Below are 19458 nucleotides of genomic sequence, written 5' to 3' on the forward strand. Positions count from 1 at the left end.
CACAGAGAGATATAGATCGATGTGAGAGAAAAACATCAATTGGTTGCCTCCCATATGTGCCCCAACCTACATATGTGCCCTGACTAGGTATCAAACCTGCAGCGTGTGTGTGGGGTGGGGGTTAGGGTGGAAAATGCTCTAACTGACTGAGCTGAGCCACCCAGGCCAGGGCAAAAGGATAGTTGATTTTGACTGGATTCACATGTCACTTACATGATCAGTGGTGGGCTGGTAAATGCTTAAGAAGCAGCTATTCCTTCTTTTGAAAGAGTTTCTATTAAAGTGTTGTCAATTTGTGTGCTATAAATACTTCCACCATTGCTAATTTCATGCAACCAGTATAAGATCAACTAGCTCACAAATTCTTGAAAATTTAACAATTCAAGCATTTATGTGCCGGGTTCTGAGTCAGGTGCTAGGGAAGATAGAGAAAATATTACGATGGAGTCTTTGTCTGCCAGTAAGACAGATGTAACATAGTGGGTGAGCTCAAATAGAAACCAAAGAAGAGATTAACTTTGGCATAGTGTGGGGAAGGAAGAGAATCAGAGAGGTGTTCTCTGCATGAGCTTGGAGAGATGGGATCATAGTTAGGTAACTAGAGAATGAGAAAAGGCCCCAAAGCATGTAAGTGCATGATATATTCAAGAAATTGCAAGTTGCTCACTTTGGGTAGGATTGGCACAAAATATAGAATGAGGCCAGAAGAGTCTGTCAAAGGTAATGAATTTCACTGTATAGTAATGAGGTTACTGACAGTTTTTGAGAAGCATCAGGCAGTAATTCTGATGACAGTGTGAGGACTAAACTATAAAAGAGACTATTCTGATATTTCAAGCAGGATATAATGAGGGCTTCAATGAAGACAATGCCAAAGAGATTGAGCTAAGGCAGATCCAAGGGAGGAAGAAATGACAGGACAATGCACTGGCTGAGCTGAGTGGAAGAGACTGGTTGCTTGAAGATAATACCTAGAACTTTGAAAAATGTTCTTTCTGTCTCTTGCGGAAATGAATGATTTAAAATAATCAGAAATAAAAGGAGGTGGTTTTTAAAAAGATTTTATTTATTTATCTTTAGAGGGGAAGGGAAGGAGAAAGGGAGAGAAATACTAATGTATGGTTGCCTCTTGTGTGTCCCCTGCTGGAAACTGGCCTACAACCCAGGCATGTGCCCTGACTGGGAATTGAACTGTGATCCTTTGATTCCAAGGCCCGTGCTCAACCCACTGAGTTACACCAGCCAGGGCAGGAAGTGTTTTTAAGAGATTATAAAGTTTAGGACTTGGGAGCCCAGTTGGTTACTCTTTTGTATTTATTATTGATATTTGTAAGTTTGAAGGTGAGAAGGTCTAAGTAAGACATGAGTGACAGGTGATAAAGAGAGTTTTGTTTTATTGAATTTAGAGTTATGAATATTTATTCTGGGTAATTATGTTATGAAAATAATGGGGTTTTGATTTCAGATGGAGAGCATTTCACAAAATTGAGAAATAATTAACTTAGGAGTTTACCAAATAAATAATAATTTACCCACGGAGCTTAAAAAGAGAATTAGTAAGGCAACGGAGGAAAGCACGCAGGTAAACCTTGAATCTAGTTACTTGGAAGAGTAATAAGCGTGACAGAGGACAAATAAAGTAGTAGGAGGTGCCTAGTGATTCACATGAGAAAACAGTTGGGAAGGTGGCCAGAAACAATACTTGGAGCTTTAGATGTCTGTGTACAAACATACAGAGCATGGGTAACAAGCAAAGTAAACTTGGGATTATAACACCAGGTGTAAACATGATGATCTCATTGAAATCTTGCTGATAGGACTTGAGACTGACATGCAATAATGAAATTGAATCCATGCCCCATTCAAAAGAAATATACCTATGAGGTAGGGAAGAAGATTGGTGTGTGTTGTAGGGGAATGAAATGAAAGGCCTTTGAGGAACATAAAGATGGATGTTTAGGAAGAGAGGATCAGACAATTGCTATGTACCATTTTCCCAGAAGGTATAGGGCAAATATTAAATATCAAATTTATATAAAACATTCAAATAAAATTCTTTCAAAATTCATAATAGGAAATCTGACCTTGATTTCATGAACATAACATTTTAATATTCATTTTTATGCTTGAAATAGCTACATGTAGTTCCTGGCCAAGACTCTTAAGAAAATGATGTCTTGAAATTCTCAATAATCTTCATCAAGAAAAAAACTTTTTTGTATAAGTGGGTAACAGCAGAATTTTAATGACTTTATAACTATTTTAAAATATTTAAGAGGCCCTGGCTAGTGTGGCTCAGTGGATTGAGCATTGGCCAGCAAACTGAAAGGTGGCTGGTTCAATTTCCATCCATAGCAAATGCCTAGGTCTTGATCCAAGTCCCCAGTTGGGAGGATATGAGGGGCAACAAATTGATGTACGTCTCATACATCAGTGTTTTTCTCCCTCTCTTTCTTTCTACCTTTCCCTCTCTCTAAAGATAAATAAAATCTTTAAAAAATTACAGGACTTCTGGCCAAGATGAAGGCATAGATGGGAACACTGTGCCTCCTTGCACAACCAAAATTAAGGATAACAAATATTTAGAAACAAAAACACAACCAGAACAGACAGAAAATTAAACTGTACGGAAGTCTGACAACCATTCAACAAGGCCAGTAAGAGGAGCAGAATCAGTGGCCAGCTGAGAGGGATCGCAGCAGAAAAAGGAGGTGGCTGTCAGACCTGGGAGCACAAGTGGGGCTAGCAGACCCTGGGCATGGAGAGGAAATGAGCAGAGCATGCAAGGTGGTTGGCTGACCGTGGTCACACATTCATGCACAGATAAATTAGGCAAAAATGAGCAGTGAGACAGACTGAGCAACCCAGGGTCCCAGTGATGGGAAATAAAGCCTAAAAGCATCGATTGAAAACACTTGTGGGGGTTGAGGCACTGAGAGAAACTCCCAGCCTCACAGGAGAGTTTGTTGATGAGACCCACAGGGTCCTAGAACATACACAAGCCCACATACCCAGGAACCAGCACCAGAAGGGCCCAATTGGCTTGCGGAAAGCCTCAGAGGGGACTTAAATCTGAGAGAGAGCAGAACAAGTACTATTATTCCCTCTCTAATCCCACCCCCACATAGAGTGTCACAACCCAGCAACGTGGATTGCCCCACCCTGGTGAACACCTAAGGCTCCACCCCTCATACATAACCGGCGAGACCTGTCCAAAAAATTATGCCTCAAACAAAAGAACAAGTCAAAGCCCCAGAACCAGTAATTTTAAGTGACCAAGAGATAGCCAACCTATCAGATGCACAATTCAAAGCACTGTTGATTAGGATGCTCACAGAACTGGTTGATTTTGGTCACAAATTAGATAAAAAAATGAAGGCTACACTAAGTGAAATGAAGCAAAATGCACAGGGAACCAATAGTGATGGAAAGAAAACCGGGACTCAAATCAATGGAGAGGACCAGAAGGAAGAAAAAAAACAACCAAACAGAAAAGGATGAAGAAACAAGAATTAAAAAAATGAGGAGAGGCTTAGGAACATCCAGGACATCTTTAAACATTGCAACATCTGAATTATAGGGGTACCAGAAGGGGAAGAGAAACAGCAACAAGTGGAAAACTTATTTGAACAAATAATAAAGGAGAACTTCCTCAATCTGGCAAAGGAAAGAGACTTCCAGGAAATCCAGGAAGCTCTGAGGGTCCCAAAGAAGGTGAACCCAAGGAAGAACACACCAAGGCACATCTCAATTGCATTACTCAAGATTAAAATGGAGAGAATTCTAGAAGCAGCAAGAGATAAGGGGACAGTAACCTACAAAGGAGTTCCCATCAGACTGTCAGCTGATTTCTCAAAAGAGACCTTACAGGTAAGAAGGGTTGGAAAGAAGTATTCCAAGTCATGAAAGGCAAGGACCTACATCCAAGATTGATCTATCCAGCAAAGCATTCATTTAGAATGGAAGGGCAGATAAAGTGCTTCTCAAATAAGGTCAAGTTAAAGGAGTTCATCATCACCAAGCCCTTGTTATATGAAATATTAAAGGGACTTATCTAAGAAAAAGAAGGTAAAAATATGAACAGTGAAAGGACAGCAAACTCACAATTATTAACAACCATACCTAAAACAAAAGCAGACTAAGTGGACACCTAAAACAGGAGTGGAGCCACAGAAATGAGGATTACATGGAGGGTTAGCAACAGGGGAGTGGGGGTGGGGGAGAAGGTACAGAGAATAAATAGCATAGATGGTGGAGAAAAAATAGCGGGAGGGCAAGAGCAGTGTAAGAAATGTAGAAGCTAAAGAACTTGTGACACATGGACATGAACTAAAGGGGGGAATGTGAATGGGAGGGGGTATGCAGGGTGGAGAGGAATGAAGGGGGGAAGGGGACAACTGTAATGGCATAATCAATAGAATATATTAAAATATTAAAAAAATTAAAAATATATAACAGTTAAGACTATCAAAAAGTACCATACACAATTTTTTGAAAAACTGACAAATGTAATGTTGGCATTCACATGGTAAGGTAACAGATTCTTTATGATGGGCAGATACACTTGTCTCTCACTTGTGGGGACAACTCTCCAGCCAGGTTAGTAACCCCCCTGTAGCCAAGGATCAGGAGTCTTCCCAAAGGGGTCTGATCAAAACTTCAACATTGGGAGTCTCAAGAAAGTGTCAGGCCAGAGGCGTGTTGATGCTTTCAGGTGGTCTAATCTTATTTGGATCCACACTCTATCAGTACCTGGGGATGTGGATGCTATGGTTTGAATTGTCTTCTTGCTCAAATTCACATGTGCAAATCATACCCTAGTACCTCAGAAAGTGTCCTTATTTGGAAATAAGGGCTTTGCAGATGTAAATCAATTTTAAATGAGGGCATATTGGATTAGAGTGGGCTCTTGTAAGATGAGGGAAATTTGGATACAGAGACAGGCATAGAGGGAAGATAATACTGAGACCCAAGGAGAAGATGGCCATCTACAAGCCAAGGAAAAGGCCTGGAAGAGATTCTTTCCTTACAGACTTCAGGAGGAACCAACTCTGCCAACTGCTTGGTTTTAAACTTCTAATCTCCGAAAGTATGAGAACTGTCTGATGCTGAACCTTTCTGATGCTTAAGCCACCCAGTCTGTGATGCCTTGTTAAGAGAGCCTTAGTGCCATGGGAATAGTGTTCAACTCCAAGAAGAGGAGGGGCTACTGGCAAGTACCAAGCAGCATGTTAGAGTAACTGCTAAGGAGTGGAATGAAGCTTTAGCCTCATGAGAGGAACGAAAATGAAAAAGGAAATGAGACAATTCCTAGTGAATTTTGGGAAAACTCAGTGAAGTTAAAGTTGCACTTAGGGGCTGTGCCAGGACTCAACTCCCAAACGTAAAATATCTTATATCACATGTACAGTAGCAAGAGCCCAGTAAGGCTGGTTGTTTCTATGGGAAGTGTCTGAGCAGCTGTGTCAGGTTGAAATGTATGTGAAAATCCTCAGAACCTGGAACTGAGGGGGTATAATAAGCGAGGCAGTTGTATGGGAATAGGCCTGGCATTTATCACATAGGCGGCTAAATTGTGGCTCAAAATGGGAGTTTTAAAATTTTTTATTTGATTTTTGAGAGAGAGAGAGAGAGAGAGATTTGTTGTTCCATTGATTTATGCATTCATTGATTGGTTGATTCTTGTATGTGCCCTGACTGGGAATTAAACCAACGACCTTGGCATACCTGGTGATGCTCTAACCAACTGAGCTACCTGGTCAGGGCAATAAGTTTTATTATTTTTTTAAATAAAAACAGTTGAAATTTAAAATACCATAGGAGACGTGGAAAACAGGAAAAGAAAAAAATCTCCCCACAATCCCACCATCTTAACCAAATTCACCATGCCTTTCCTTTGTCTTTCTTCAAGTATGTGTGTTTTAGGTATTTGGATTTAGAAAAATACATATATTATGTAATTTGCATTTTGATTTTAAAATAAAATTATAGTACAAGCATGTTCTCATTTTACTACATGATTTCTCATAAGGATTACCTTTAATGGTTGCATAAGCCCTGGGAGTGAGTGATTTCCCTGTTGTTGGAAGTTAAGGTTGTGGCTGTGTTTTTCCTTATCAATGTTCACTTTAAGTTTTCTTCCAATGCTGAGATTCTCTGAATCCATGTTTGGCAAAGGGAAGTGAAAATCACTTCTCAAATTATCTTCATCTCTAATTCCTCTTATGAGAGGTCTTTTTAGACACCTTGACCTGTGATATTGTCAGATTTCTATTTATTTCCTCTGAGCATCACTTTAACAAAAAATAATTTTAAGCAATTTCTATCTAGCTGCCTATCTTGGACAGCTTTTTTCAGATGTACCAAAAAAGGAAGAAAGAAAGAAAAATGCAAAATTAATACAAAAAATTCCTATATACCTTTCACCCAGATTCCCTCAAAGTTGGTATTTTACCTAACTACAATACAATGATCAAAACTGGGGAATTAGCCTTGATACAGTGCTCTTATTAACTTAATTCAGATGTCATCAATTGTTCCATTCTGTCCTTTGTCTGGTTCCAGATCCACTGAGGTTGAATTAGCTGTTGTGTCTCCTTTAATCTAGAACAGTTCCTCAATCTTTTTATTTCACAACCATGACACTGTTGATAAGTACTGGCCAATTATTTCACAGAATGACTAAATTTGGATTGTCTTGTATTTCTTCATTGGGCTTGTTGTACCACCATTGTGATGTTGGGTCCTTCTCAGAGCATCTGTAACAGAAGACACATAATACAGATCTGTCCCATTACGAGTAATGCTAACTCGAATCACCTGGTCAAGATGGGGTTGCCCCTTATCCACAGGGTCTATGTTCCAAGACCCCTCAGTGGATGCCTGAAACTACAGACAGTACTGAGCCCTATATATACTACGTTTTTTCCTATACATACATACTATTATGAAGTTCAATTTATAAATTAAATCATTTTCTGGATAGAAGATTTGTTCTTACTACAGATCTTAGGAACCTCAGCACACCATTGCTTTTCTTTCTGAAATTGAGAACGTTTACCTTTTCACTTAACAAAAGTACAGCTTCTCTTTGGCATATCCCTATTGCCAGCATCACTACCCTTACTCTTGGGGGCCGTTACTGAGTAAAATAAAGGTTACTTGAACACAGCACTGCAATGCTGCAACAGTTGATCTGATCACCAGGATGGCTACCAAATGGCTAACGGGCACTTAGTGTGCACAGCATGGAGACACTGGACAAAGGAATGAGTAACTTCTGGGGTGAGACAGAAGGGGATGGTTCAAGAGTTCATGGTGTTACTGAAAATAGTGGCACAATAGGAAAGTTAGGAATTGCTTATTTCTGGAATTTTCCATGTGAAATTTTTGGACTGCAGGTAGTTAGGATGGAGGAAACTGAGACCATGGGTAAGATGGGACCACACTACCACATTTTTCTTTTTTTTTAAAGATTTTATTTATTTATCTTTAGAGGGGAAGGGAAGGAGAGAGGGAGAGAAATATCAATGTATGGTTGCCTTTCGTGCATCCGTCCCCTGCTGGGAACTGGCCCGGAATCCAGGCATGCACCCTGACTGGGAATCAAACCGCGATCCTTTGGTTCACAGGCCCGCGCTCAATCCACTGAGCTACACCAGCCAGGGTCTACTACATTTTTCTTAGTATTCTAGGGATGTGCTTGAGACCATATAAAAATCTTGTTTCTTATACTTTCACTGATAATTTTGTTGATGATTCTTTCCTGAACCAGTTATTGCTGTGCTGTTTTCCAGAGGATCGTTTTCTATTTCCATTATTGTTCCTATGGTTATTAGTTGTAATTTACCTTGGACACACTTTATAGATTTCCTTGACCTATACTGCTCATGATCATCCTTACTTAAAGCAAAAGAAGAGAATGTTTATCTACCACCTATTGTGTGTTGTTCTTGATATCAGAGCGATGGAGACCACCAAAGGTGGAGGTGCCCTGACAATGGCTTAGAGATGAGGGAGCATGTTCACATATCTGCACTGGCTCTTGGTTTTCTGAGTATTCCTCAGCTAATTACAACTCATGCTGCTGAGGAATAGAGGAAGTTTTTAATATGTCATTTACCCTTAAAAACTTAATGTTCATTCTATAGATGAGAAAAATGAAACCCAGGAATGTCGGTACACTGCCCCAGGTCAGACAGTGGCCTGACTGGGACTGGTTTCTAGTGTCTGCAGGTTTTCAGTTCCTATCTAGGATTACTCTAAAAATTATATTATTTCTATTTGCGTATGGATAATACAATATTTCTTCATGAAAAGATGTTGCTTTGAACAAAATCATTATCAATAGCACTATCCTTTTAACTAATTATTATGTACTTTTCACCCATTATAATCCAATCAATTATTTGCAAACAACAGTGATAGCTATTAAAACAGTAGCTTCTTTTTTTTTAAGAAAGTTATTTCATTTAAACAACTGCAATAAGAAAACATTTATTAATGAGGAACCCTCAGAGAAAGGGGAGAGACTGGGAATTATCTAGAGGCAGACAAATAATGAAGTCACAGCCATAGGAGAGTTATGAGGAAGGATGGAGGGAGGCCTCTTGGAATGTGAAAGACCAGGGTTGTGCTTTCTGATTTCTCCCTCTCTTTCTGATCTCTGGCAGAGGGAGGGCAGAGCAGTCTAGAGCTACATGAGGAGAGTCTGGCGCTGGTGGCTCTGGAGAGAACGCTGAAGGGTCAGCTGCCAGGATCCCTGTTTTGAGTCACTCTCCATACTGCAGAAGCCGTCTTTCTCAGGCAGAGCACTCCCGTCCATGTTGGGGGGAAGCAACATGCCCACCGGCAGGAATCCCTCTTGCTCTGCCTGTGCAGCTTAAGCCCAGCTGCTGAGTAGTTAAACAGCAGCTTCTTGAAGTCATAATTTGCTTTTTCCTTTTTTACCTGAATTCTTGATGACATTCTTAAATTTCAAATATGGAATTTTCCATTTAACAGAATGGTTAAGAATGGCTGGTTAACTGAACATTACTATATATAGCAAAGTTCCCCCTCCTCAATGAATACATAAAATAAAGTAGAAGCAATTACTTCTTTAAAATCGCACAGTATTTCCCATTAGGGTGAAGAGCAACTCTCATTACATAGTACCATGAAAAAAAGAAAAGAGGTGAGCTGATTTTTTAAAGAAAATAATTTCTTATGTTACCTTGGTTTTTTGTTACCTAGCTTTTTCTCCTAAAAATAGCACATCGGAGAAAGAAATTTTAGATTAGATGAACTTCCTGGTGAGGGGTATCTTGAATTTTAAAAAGTTAATCAATATATCTGTCATTTAACTTCTTTTCCTTAAGGTACCAATAGATATATTCCACTATTAGGATAGCAAACATCCACACTTATATACAGAATCAAGACCCACTGTGAACTCTGAGTGCCTCAGCATAGGCACTCCTCTTGGTTGTTGTTTCGTTTCATTTGTAACATTTGTGTCCCCTATGTTTGTTGCCATACCTGGCACAAAGTAGGCACTGGATAAATATCTGCTGACTGATGTGCTGACCCACTGACAGCCAGAATTTACACCCAGGGTGAGACCCAGCCTAGGTCTTCCTGAATTCCTGGAATTTTTTTCTTATTTCAAAAAACAATACATGCTCATTATAGAAATTTGTAAAATAAACAAATGCACACATATGAAAGAGAAAATGAAGCTCTCTTTATCTTACCAGCCATAGAGATGATTATGCCACATGATGAACATTTTCCGATTTATGAAATATTTTTCAAAAACATGTTTTTAATGACAATAAAATGATCCATCGTGTAGATGTGCCGTATCTAACCATTTCCTTGTTGTGGGTCATATAAATTCTTTACAGTTCGCCACTATTGGAGATGATGTTGTAATGTTATACATTAAACTCTCTATTACAGCTGATTATCAAGTTACTTTCCAAAAGGATTATATCCATTTAAGACCCCATGCCTCAGATATTTTAAATACTGACAGTTAAGAAATAAGGGTCTTGAAGCAAGTCCTTTCCTTTTAAACGGCCTCCAGTATGAGAGTGAACTAACCTTTTCCACCAGACCTAACTCTGGGCCCCTATGAAGAGTAGAGTAAACCACAGGGGAATGGCTAATTTGAAAAACATGCCTGGAAACCTCAACCTAAATTGAGGAGAAAATGTTAACCTTTCAAAAAAAATTTGTGAGATAAAGTGAAGGAGAAATGATCCCTAAATTGAGTGATTAGTCACACAAAACAACTACTATCATTATGCTGATTGTTGTCACTTTATTCATGGCCTCAAATTAAAAACTATTTTCTCTTTACGAAAGATAAAATCGTGCTAATTAAAAGGGGGAAATATTGAGGAGAGGAATTAGTCAAAGGAGAGAGCACTTTTTAAAAAAAATAACATTTACCTCTAAGGAATATGTAACATTTGTTTCAATCTGAAACAAAAACATCGTTTTCAAAAATAATATACAGTGAAGGCCAAAACTTCCCCAAATTATTTGCCATTACCACTAAAAAAATTCCATTCTTGTGCTTATTTTTTCTGCTGGTGCATAGTCCACCTCAGAGACTGGTAGACCAGTTGTCAGACAGAAAGCTTTGCTCAGCACCTACTGCGCGTATCCATCAGCTCCTAAATGCAGCGTGTACATATCTCTTTATTAATCCAGTGTTCCAAATGACTGTGAGCCATTATGAACTTCTAAAGTATTATTATTATTATTGCAACAGACTAGCTTAACTCTCTTAAATTTAACCCTTAATAGGACAGTTTATTTCCAGATTTCCAGTCACGCAAAGGCTGCACTACTTGGAAGTCTGTGGAAAGCTCTAGAGATAGAGCCCTGGGCTTCGAGCCAGTCATTCAGTGGAACCATTTTAGAAAGAAAGATATTTGGAGCATAGTGGGAGTGAGATTGAAATTAATCCTTATGTGGGACAGTTGTGATGAAAAGCCTGAGTAATTGACCCTTTCTTTATTTTACTTTTGCATTTTCATTGATTGTCATGAATCCAATTCCAGCTTATTTTCCAATCATAAGCCTATTTATTATATTTTACAGCTTCATGGCTCATGGATGAACCATTAATAAAAAAAGATATTCTGTAGAGTTCCATAAATGTACTTTTATTAATATGAGGGTAGTTGGGAAAGAAGCATTGCTCCCATTTTCTTTGTACATTTCTTTAGATAGGCTCATGGTTAACCTTGCAGTTCTTAGTGTGTGATTAAAAACAGACCATCAAAAGTGGGTTAGAAGCCACCATAGTTTCATCCCAAAGCATACTGGGAAGACAGTGGTGCCAAAGCCCTATTGTCAGGGGGTAAGGAATAAACTGTATTTCTAGGGCTCTTATGCTTCCCATTGACATGGAAATGAGATGGAGAGGAAGAAGTAAGATGTGTAGCTACTTCTAAATGAAGCAAAGATGTATTTTCTCTATTGATATTTTCCTTTCTAGTGGTGGTAGTAGATCTGAAAGTCCTAAAATGGGGTAAAGGTCTAAGTAGCTGGGATTTGGACAGAGACTAGAGATCTATAGTCTGGGACACCTAGAAGACACTTTAGTGTACTCTAGAATGGAGAAAACAGAAGTGGAACATTTTCATTTTCTTCTTCTGATCCCCACACTTGTGTGCCTGGCCAGGCTATTCTAGCTTCCTTAGTTTTACTGTGTCAGTGGCTGGGGCTGGGATCAATGGGAAGAGATGATTTAGAGGAGACTGTTGGTTATTTATCCATTTCTCCCTTTCCCCCTCTCAGTAGACCCATATTTTCACTTCAGTTTACATCATCACCCATGTACGTTGAAGGGAGACTATCTCAACCATAACTCTTGGTTGGCTTAACCCAATCAGCCCATTCCAATCCCAGGCTGAGGTCATTTGGTTCAGGCATGGGCATGTGATTTACAGCGTCTAACCAAGGTCAATCTCAGGACTCCTTCTTGGAATTTTGTGACGGGTTTTCTCCTTCTTCTTCTGGATGCCAGGTTATAGAGTAATCACCATGGCCCTTTTGCCAACTGAGAAAAATTACCTAAAGATGAAGTTAAATGGAAGAAACTCATGCAAAGGAGTGACAGAAAAATAAGCAGGAGATCATGGGTTCAAATGACTGTGAACTTCTAGTTACACGTACACATGAATGTCTTCATTGTTCAGTTCAGTGAGAGAAGAGCTTCTGTGTCTTAGAACCAAAAACAAAGCAACCTTTACAGAAAGTTGGGGGTCTTATTTTGAGGCATCATAGGCCTCATCTCTAGGGTCTGTGTCTTCCTTCTGACTTGTTATGTGTAGTCAATGAGTCACATTAATCTAGACTATAGATTAAATATTACACACTCATAGTGAATGGTACTTAAAAACAAAACAGGTTAAGTATACAATACTCTATAACAAAGAGAGGAAAGGCTGTATTTTGGAATCTACCCATTATTTATCACTTATTTCTCTAAGAAAAGCTGCTCTAACTTCCAAACAAATAATTTATCTCATGGGGGTATAATATTAATTAGACAAAGTTTAAGGCATCTTCTAACTTTAACATTCTATAATTCTATGTTACTGGTTCATTTTAAGTAGGTACAAATGAATCCCAGTAATAGCACAGCATTCTTGAATAATATTACATTAGAAGATTGTTCATTTCCTGTTCAGCAAGCTGTATCTTGTTTGTTTTCATAGCAGTTGAGAATTTTTCATCATTGTAGCCATTTTAGAAATTCTAGCATGGTGCTCACATCTTGCTGTTAAATATTTATACAGAGAATACCTTATTTCCTATAGCAAACTCATTTTTTGATTTGTCAGTTTTATGGACACCTGAGAGATCCACATGGGTTCATATTTCTAAGCAAAAGCAAATAGTAATTTCCTTCTCCTCCACACCTGGGTTAGTGCAGAGACTTTTTATAAGAGTAGAGATATTTGCCATTTTTAGATGGTTTCAATGCAAAGATGTAATGGTTCATAATATTTTTGGTTCAACACCTAAGTTACAGATTGAAAAACAAATGATCAACTACTTCCAGTCAAGATGGAGGCATAAGTAGACACACTTTGCCTCCTCGCACAACCAAAAGAAGGACAACAACAAATTTAAAAACAAAAATAAGCAGAACTGCCAGACAATCAAACTGTATAGAAGTCCAACAACCAAGGAGTTAAAGAAGAAATATTTACCCAGACCAGCAGGAGAGGTGGAGATGGGCAGCCAGGGAGGAGAGGACTCATGGCAAGGTGGTGGCTAGAGGACCAGGGTGGGTAAGACAGGTGAACCTGGGGGGTCCCACATTTGTGTGCAGATAAACTGTGAGGAACAACTGGAGAGTGAGACAGACCACACAACCCAGGGATCCAGTGCAGGGAAATAAAGCCTCAAAACTTCTGACTGAGAAAACCTGAGAAACTCCCAGCCTCACAGGAGAGTTTGTTGGAGAAACCCATAGGGTCCTAGAATGCACATAAACCCACCCACCAGGGAATCAGCACCAGAAGGCCCAATTTGCTTGTGGGTAGTGGTGAAAGTGACTGAAAGCCAGCCAAGAGCTCAGCAAGTGGCACTGTTCCCTCTCTGACCCCTCCCCAATAGACAGTGCCACAATGTGACAATGTGGGTTGCCCCACCTCTGGTGAATACCTAAGGCTCTGCCCCTTACTATGTAACAGCTGCACCAAGACAAAATAATATGGCCCAAATGAGAGAACAGGTCAAATCTCCAAAAAGAGAGCTAAGTGATGAAGAGCTAGCCAACCTATCAGATGCACAGTTCAAAACACTGGTAATCAGGAGGCTCACAGAAATGGTTGAGTATGGTTGCAAAATAAAGGAAGAAGTAAAGGTTATGCAAAATGAAATAAAGGAAAGTGTACAGGGAACCAACAGTGACAGGAAGGAGACTAGGACTCAAATCAATGGTTTGGAGCAAAAGGAAGAAATAAACATTCAACCAAAACATAATGAAATAAGAATTCAAAAAAACAAGGAGAAGCTTAGGAACCTCCAGGATGACTTTAAACATTCCAACATCCAAATCATAGAGGTGCCAGAAGGAGAAGAGGAAGAGCAAGAAATTAAAAACTTGGTTGAAAACATAATAATGGAAAATTTCCCCAATCTGGTGAAGGAAATAGATTTTCAGGAAGCTCAGAGTCCCAAAGAAGTTGGACCCAAGGAAGCACACAACAAGGTACATTATAATCACATTACCCAAGATTAAAGAGGAGAGAATCTTAGAAGCAGCAAGAGAAAAGGAGACAGTTACTAATAAAAGAGTTCCCATGAGACTAGCAGCTGATTTCTCAAAAGAAATCTTGCAAGTAAGAAGGAGCTGGAAAGGAGTTTTCAAAGTCATGAAAAAAAAGGACCTACATCCAAGATTGCTCTATCTAGCAAAGCTTTCATTTTGAATGGAAGAGCAGATGAAGTGCTTCCCAGATAAGGTCAAGTTAAAGGAGTTCATTATCACCAAGCCCTTAGTATATGAAATGTTAAAGGGACTTATCTAAGAAAAAGATGATCAAAACTATGAACAGTAAAATGAGAACAAACTCCCAATTATCACAACTGAACCTAAAAAAAAAAAAACTAAAAGAAAAACAAACTAAGGAAATAGCTAAAACAGAATCAGAATCACAGAAATGGAAATCACATGGAGGATTATCAGTAGGGAGGGGTGAGAATGGGGGACAAGGTACAGGGAATAAGAAGCGTAAGTGGTAGGTACAAAATAGAGAGGGTTAGGTTAAGAATGGTATGGGAAATGGAGAAGCCAAAGAACTTATAGGTATGACCCAAGGGCATGAACTAGGGTTGGGGAATGCTGGTAGGAGGGGGTTGCAGGGTGGAGGGGAATAAAGGGGAGAATAAAATGGGACAACTGTAATAGCATAATCAATAAAATATATTTTTAAAAAACCCAAATCAGCACAAAGAGTGCCTTGAAAAAAAGATCCATGCTTAGAATCATGATTAGTCAAAACCTACCTTACCTATAGGTGTGGCAGGTAATCTACTTGGGAGGAATTAAATATTCCTTAAAGACTCCCCCTATTCCCTCTTGCCAAATCTCTCTCACTAGATTGCTAAGGAGTCTGAAATTCCACCAGCCACTCCTTTAAGAAACCGTACTACACAAAGTCCCCAGTGAAACAATAATATGTTACCCTGAAAGGCTGGTTATTAACTCCCAGCAGCACACTAGTTTAGATCAGCCCTGTGGCCACCTGTTTGGGGTGGGTTGCTGGGAGAGGAAAGAAAGGAAGGACTGAGTGTGGGGTAGCCTGATAAGAGTGCCTGTTGGTTACACATCATTTGGTATGGGAACAAGGGACCAAAGATGATTTGTTGCCTTGGGCTTTCCCTACATATATTGATTCAAAAGAGGTCAGTAGATCTCATTTCTTATTATTGAGCCTCAAAGGGTACCAATTGAAAGAGATATTCCTTACATGTCACTTCCATTCTCTGCCCTGTTTTTCCTCATTGCATGGTCACCTACAAAGAAGTCTCCCCAGGACACTTGTGATACGGCCAGGAAGTTGCTTTGTAAGTAAAAGAACAGCTGTTTGGGTGTTGCTTGTCTTCCCTGAAGGATTTACTTAGGGTTATATCTAGAAATAATGACTTTTCTGTGAGCCTGAGTTGGTACATGGAGGAAGGAAGTGATAGACAGTTATTTCACCTTTTCCTCATCTGTGGCCCAAAGTCTCTGTATCAGTGTGAGAGATGAAGCAATCAAGAGAAAATATAACACAAGCATCTGCTCTTGGTGTTGTGGAACAGAAGTACGGTTGAACTGATATGGGCCTGGGACTTCGCTATGAATCTGTTTGGGGTGCATTTAATTAGGTAGGATATTTTATGGTTGCTATCCATTAGAAAAGGATTCTGTAGGGCAGAAACTTTATCTACAGTATTCTTGTATGGTGTTGTGTTAGAGTGTTTAAACTTAATTTTCTTATCAGTTCTTGCCCTGTTTCTCTTATATTTGAGGGCTTCCAGGGAGGGTGGATCCATGGCATGAAGGATGGCTAGTTATCTTCAGATAGGACACCAATTTCATATGAGGCATGTCCCCACCAATGAAAATAAATTTGGACTATTCTGAACAACTCAATGGAAATGATAGTATCCTCAGTGTGATAGTATTCTTAAATTGAGTTCAGTAAAAATGAAAGAAATCTGACATTTTATTTGAATGACTCCTTCAGAAGTGATGCTCTTTCCCCATTTGGTATGACCTATCCTATTTTATTTTTGGTAGGTGACAGCGATAAATCTATTCTTTTGCCATAATTAATGGCAAAGGCAGTTGTCTCAAGAGTGAAATGTGTTCCTTAATGTTGGAATGATGAAAACAAAAGAGGTTCATGCATCCAGCACTGAAAATGGAAGTTACCCCTGTTATTCATGTTCATGGTGCTGGAGATGATGTTGATATTTAATAAATTCTTGCTGATTTGTACTTTTAGCGATTCTTTTAAAGGGCTATTTTAGTATGTTAAAAATATTGTCTAATATAGAATTCTGAATACATATAATATTCTTAAGTGGCAGAATTAGGAGAGAAAATGGAGAAAGCATTTTGAAGTTGGAGATAGTGGAACACAGTGAAATATAAAGCCCATAAAAAGTGAGACAGAGTCTCGGAATTAAAGGAACAACGCCTGCTGCAACAACAGCCTCAGAATATCTCCTGTAAGGACTAAGGATACCAGGACCACAAGCTACAGCCAGTATTTTTTCTTTTTTTGGTATTAGGATTATTGATTACAAAATCCCTTATAAAGATATCATTTCATTACCAGCTCTGTTCAATATACAGAGTCTGCCAAAAGTAAGGCTTGTTTGAGCATGGCTGGTAGGGTAATAATATGGGTATAATAATTTTATAGTTTTAATTCGAACATTTCACCTAAAATGTCATATGGTATGTTTGAGTGTGATATTGTTATATCCAGAATTAGATGCTTATGATTTTGTAATAAAAATTTTTGTGATAAAAGGAGGTGTTATTTGTGCCAGACCCTGTAGAATCCCCCCCCCCAAAGCTGATGTTTAAACCTTCTGGCTGACAAGATGGAAGCACAGGTAAACATGACTTGCCTCCTTGCACAACCACAGCAAAAATTACAACTAGACTACAAAACAAATGTAAACCAGAATTGTCAGAAAATAAAGCTGTATGGAAGTCTGACAACAAGGAATTAAAGAAGCCATATTCATCCAGACAGATGGGTAGGAGGGGCAGAGACGCAGAGAGGTATGGAGAGGCACGAAGAGGCACAGAGATGTGGAATGGGTGGTCCCATGCCCATGTTTGGTGGATAAAATCTGGAGGGATACCTTGGGAGCAAGGGACTCTAGCCCCACACCAGACCACCAAGCCCAGGGTTCCAGCACCAGGAAGGTAAGTCCCTGTAACTTCTGGCTGTAAAAAACAGTGGGGGGTGGGGTGGCAGAAGAAACTGTGGGATTCTCAGGTGTCTCTTCTTAAAGGTTCCTCAATGGACTTAGGACTTACAGAGACTCACCGTGATTCAGCACCAGGGCAACAGCTGAAAGGACACCAGTGGCATATCGGGAGAAATTGAAGTGACTGGCATCAGGGTGAATGCTAAGAGACAACTTTCCCTGAATAAAAACCCAGAGGCCAGGCAACAGTATTATTCACTCTCTGTGCCCTCCCCCACACAGAGCAACAGACTAGCAACTCTGGTTGCCCCACCCTCACAATTACCTAAGTTTCTGCCCCATCTAACTTAGTGGTGCACTTTTCCACATAGGCCAAGTGGTGCACTTTCCCCATAGGCCATGCTACTAAGACAGGGAGTGAAATCTGCTCTGCCGAATACACAGAAACAAACACAGGGAGACTGCCAAAATGAGGAGACAAAGAAATGTGGTCCAAGTGAAGGAACAGAAGAAAACTCCAGAAAAAAAGAACTAAACAAAATGGGGATAAGCAATATATCAGATGTGGAGTTCAAAATACTGTTGATTAGGATGTTCAAGGAACTCATTGGGTACTTCAACAGCATAAAAAAGATTCAGGCAAAAATGAAGTTTACAGTAAATGAAATAAAGAAAAATTTATAGGAACCAACAGTTGAGGGGATGAAGCTGAGAATCAAATCAATGATCTGAAACATAAGGAAGGAAAAAGCATTCAATCAGACCAGCAAGAAGAAAAAAGAATCCAAAAACATGAGGATAGGCTGAGAAGCCTCTGGGACATCACAGTACCATTGTTCGAATCATAGGTGTGCCAGAAGGGTAATACAGAGAGCAAGAAATTGAAAACACATTTGAAAAAATAACAAAAGAAAACTTCCCTAATTTGATGAAGGAAATAAATATACAAGTCCAGGAAGCACAGACAGTCCCAAACAAGATGGCCCCAAAAAGGACCAAACAAAGACACATCGTAATTAAAATGCCAAAGGTTAAATCTTAAAATCTTAAAAGCAGCAAGAGGGAAGCAGATAGTTACCTACAAAGGAGTTTCCAAAAGACTGTCAGCTGATTTCTCAAAAGAAACTTTGCAGGCTAGGAGTATATTTGAATACTGGCAAGAAGTATTCAAAGCAATGAAAAGCAAAGACCTGTAGCCTAGGTTACTCTATCCAGCAAAGCTATCATTTAGAATGGAAAGAGATAAAGTACTTCTCAGACAAAGTAAAGCTAAAGGAGTTCATCATCAGCAAGCCATTGTTATACGAAATGTTAAAGGGACTTATTTGCGAAAAAGAAGATCAAAACTATGAACATTAAAAAGGCAACAAATTCACAACTATCAACAACTCAATCTAAAGAAACCAACTAAGCAAAGAAGCAGAACAGGAACAGAATCATACATATGGAGATCATTTGGAGGGTTATCAGGAGGGGCAAGGGGGAGAATGAGGGAAAAGGTGCAGGGATTAAGAAGTATAACTTGGTAGGTATAGAATAGACAGGGGGATGTTCATAACAGTATAGGAAATGGAGAAGCCAAAGAAATTATCTGCATGACCCATGGATGTGAATGAAGGGGGGCATTGCTGGAGGAAGTGGGGGGTACCAGATGGTGGAGGCAAAAGGGAAAACACTGAGACAACTGTAATAGCATAATCAATAAAATATATTTAAAAATCTGGTTGAGTATCCTATTGAGGAGAATGTAGAAGAACTTTGATTTTAAAAAGTCATATACAGAGATCATTGTCTTTAGTGTAGAACGGTATGATATTGATGGAATTCATGCTTCTATTGATGGAATTCATGCTTCAGGCTGGGAGCATTGTATCTTAAAATTTTTAATATTATCACACTCAACAAGCATTTGGTGTATGCTATGTGCTAGACATGGTATGTATCAATGGGGACCCAAAGATGAATGAGATCACAGGGACACAGTAAAGATGAGCCATCTGTGATTTA

The 19458-nt window shown here is 39.2% G+C and overlaps 1 long non-coding RNA gene across 3 annotated transcripts in view; it reads left to right on the forward strand.

The window, feature by feature from the left end:
- Positions 1-19458, forward strand: part of LOC128627239 (uncharacterized) — a 67781-nt gene that overhangs the window by 43251 nt on the left and 5072 nt on the right. The window contains exon 4 of one of the 3 annotated variants that reach the window (XR_008391396.1): positions 15540-15582. The exons of the other annotated variants lie outside the window; for them this stretch is intronic. This is a non-coding gene — a long non-coding RNA (uncharacterized LOC128627239). The remainder of the gene's footprint in view (positions 1-15539; positions 15583-19458) is intronic. 3 annotated transcript variants of the gene reach the window in all.

This window comes from Artibeus jamaicensis, unplaced genomic scaffold (assembly GCF_021234435.1).
Source record: "Artibeus jamaicensis isolate MK-2021 breed Jamaican fruit bat unplaced genomic scaffold, CSHL_Jam_final contig_354, whole genome shotgun sequence".
Lineage (NCBI taxonomy): Eukaryota > Metazoa > Chordata > Mammalia > Chiroptera > Phyllostomidae > Artibeus > Artibeus jamaicensis.